Raw genomic sequence first — 3,196 nt, forward strand, 5'->3', positions numbered from 1 at the left:
CCGCGTGTCTTCATCCCGTTCTTTGTAGTCCGCCGTTCGAAAGCTGCAGTCGACATGACAAATCAACTCGATGGGTTTCGATTGCATCCGTTTGATTGTCACCACGATCAACATACATGATTTCTTCCTCCTATTGCAATGGGAAATCAAAAACGTACCTTGCTTTCAGACGGTGAATCTACATATATAAATAGGTGAGTCTTGCTTCTGAAGATTTCATCATTCATCACAATCATATTAACTCTTAAATCTTTTGCAGAACACAGTGACAAACTCCTCTCGCTATGAGCTATCGCCTATGAGAGGAAGCCTAAGACTTCCTGGATGAAAGACAATCGTCGGAAACGATATCGGCACAATAGGAGGAAAGCTGCGACAGAAGAAAGGAGGAGGATGAAAGCGGTGAAGGATAAAGAGAAAGCCATTGATGGTGGTGAAGAGGATAGAGAGAAGAGATCATTAATGGAGAGTGGGACAAAGCTAAGGCCAGGATACATGGTGATAAACAATGGCATGATTCATTATCAATCAAAGGTAACTGCTTGGAGCTCTTGAGTATAAATTTGTTTCTTCTCTGCAAGTTTTCTTTGTCCCGAAAAAAATTATATGGATTCATTGAGCTCTGAAGCAAGGAAGAGTCCTGATCTTCTTTGTTGGCTGAAATGGTAATGTCTTCTCTGCAGTCAATTAAGGTTAGGCTCCATGGGGAGTCTATACGCGTTAACAAAGGTATCGTCTTTGTTTCTGGAGCATCCTATATTTTGTTTATTAAGAAATTCTTACGGAACTATCACTCTTGAGAATTTCAATCCAAGAAACACTTTGTTTCTTGGATTGAAATTCTCAAGATACGAAGAGCTTGGATGTTGGTGCTAAACTTTTCATTGGAAACCTTGACCATGCAAGTATATCTCTTGGTGGTAATGGTAATTTTACTCTAACGTATTGGTACGTACGGCAACTAAGGTTCGGTTTTTACAAGATGTGGATGAACAGATTTTTTTGTGATACGTTCTAATCCTGAAGTAGAATCTTTTAATTAATATGTCCTTTGTTGTAGGGAAAAGAATGGTTGTACGCATATGAGTAATATTCTCACAGTTCTTCATTTCAGATAATGTAAGGATCCTGATACCATGAACTGGTTTCGGTTTCATCAGGCTCCTTTACATATCTCATGCTGCTATTGAGGTAATTCTGTTTATTTTTAGCTTCTTTCGTTGTTATCACTTTTATAAACCTGGCTATCAGAAAGATTCCCAAACTCCTAATATGTTTCACATAAATATCTTCTCTATCAACTCATTCTATGAATGAATATTGCAGGGAATGGCCGGATAATACCTCCGTAATTTACAAATGACAGTCTCTTAAGCTTACAAGAAAGACACCGACGGCGAGCACCTACAAGTCAGTAATCATATGTGCAACCTCTACAATGTTTAAATGCATTGGTCTTCCAAAACCAAACCTGAATAGTGAATACTCACAACGTCTAAGCACACTTCTATGCAGGAATGTATGGTGCGTCTTAGTGTGCATGCCGGCTCACAATTCATTTTTACATATATTATTAACATATTAGTGTAGATACACCACAGTTAAAAATTCTGAGTTTGTCTCTTGCAGTGACGAAACCGAGGAGAAGATGAGAGCTTTAATGAAAAAGTTTGGGCTGTAAGGTCAAGATCCAAGTCATTAAGGGAGAAGCTCACTTCGTTGTGGTCAGAGAACATTACAGAAGTTGCAAGGGAAGGAGGAAGTGACGAAGTAGAACTTAAATGGGACAGTTACGAAAAAGCAAACCGAGAGATTTCATATGACAAGCTTAAATTGGCTGAAGAGAAAGCAATAACAAAGGAACAAGACAAGATGAGAGCAGAAGAAGCTGCACACGCCAAGACAGAGAAGATGAGGAGAGTTGTGGAAAGAAATACATCAAGAGAGAGAGAGAGACCAAATAAAAGGAAGCACTGAAAAAACAAAACAGAACAAGAAGAATGCAACAGCTTAATGTTCTAAACTGAAGAAGAGACTCACATAGGTATAAGAAACTATTCCATGGACGCCTCAGACAAAGCAAGAAACTAACTTGATGATTATTTGGTTTTGTATATTTTTCCTCTCAGATTCACAAGAAGAAAACAAGTCTTGGTATAATTCCTATTGGAAAGTATATGGTGCTCAGTTACAGCCAAGCTGGAGAAACTGGACTTGGAACTGATAAGGAAAGAGAGGAGAAGGAGGAAAAGGAGGATATATTTCACTATCTGATCATATCCAAGCTGGCAAGAACCAACGGGAAAATGGTTTTCCATCAAAATTTGTTTTTTTTCTACTCTGGAATCACTGGATCCTGATTAACTCTTTTCAACTCATAGTTTATAGAGCTGTCCCATTACTGATAAAAGACTAATTCTCAGTTTCTCACTCAAACCAGAGTGACAACTGACGAACAGCTCCTACACATGAATATCCAAGAAGGTTAAGCTACTTATCAATGGTATTGGTTCTCTGGTTTACGAGAAGAAGATGAGAAAGACTTCTCACAATATCCTAAAACTTTACATCAACAGATTCTCTCTCAGTTTCAAGCTTTTTCAACAGTTTCTTGATTGCAATGATTCTAACGTACAACGCGTATCCTCACGGTTCTCTAATAGAACAATGTTTAGCTAACAGTTATCATTACATACATAGAATATAAGAGTATTTTCATAAAAACAACAACAACAGAGATGCATAGCAACGAAAGATTTGTATGACGATGCTATCTATCTTTATGGCAACACTGAGCTCAATAATTGGGACGTAGAGTTCGTCAAAGTTGAGTATCAAAGTTAATAAATTAGAGAAAGTCACTCTATTATTAATTCTCCCTCCTTGAGTTTCACAACATGAGTTTAACAGTCTCATCGAAGGGTTTTTCGAGAAGATTTCAAGGCGGCCGAGAAAGAAAAATGGTAAGTAAAGATGTCTATGGAAAGATATTAATGCAAAGAATACACAAAAAAGTGAAAGATATTATAGCTTAAAAATTGATTTTTTTACATGATTGTAAATATAGTTAGATCGATAAAACTATTTTATCACTAAACCAAAAATTACCTATTTATAGGTCGATTTATTTTTAAGATTGGAGATGATAATTCAATTATTTTAAAGGTATTAAAAATCAGTTGTAAATAAAATTATT

The 3,196-nt window shown here is 36.6% G+C and overlaps 1 pseudogene; it reads left to right on the top strand.

Annotated features, from left to right (window-relative positions):
- Window positions 1-227: 227 nt before the first annotated feature.
- LOC106316530 lies at window positions 228-2,452 on the top strand (annotated as a pseudogene).
- Window positions 2,453-3,196: the final 744 nt, after the last annotated feature.

Source organism: Brassica oleracea, chromosome C9, assembly GCF_000695525.1.
Source record: "Brassica oleracea var. oleracea cultivar TO1000 chromosome C9, BOL, whole genome shotgun sequence".
NCBI classification, from domain to species: Eukaryota; Viridiplantae; Streptophyta; class Magnoliopsida; order Brassicales; family Brassicaceae; genus Brassica; species Brassica oleracea.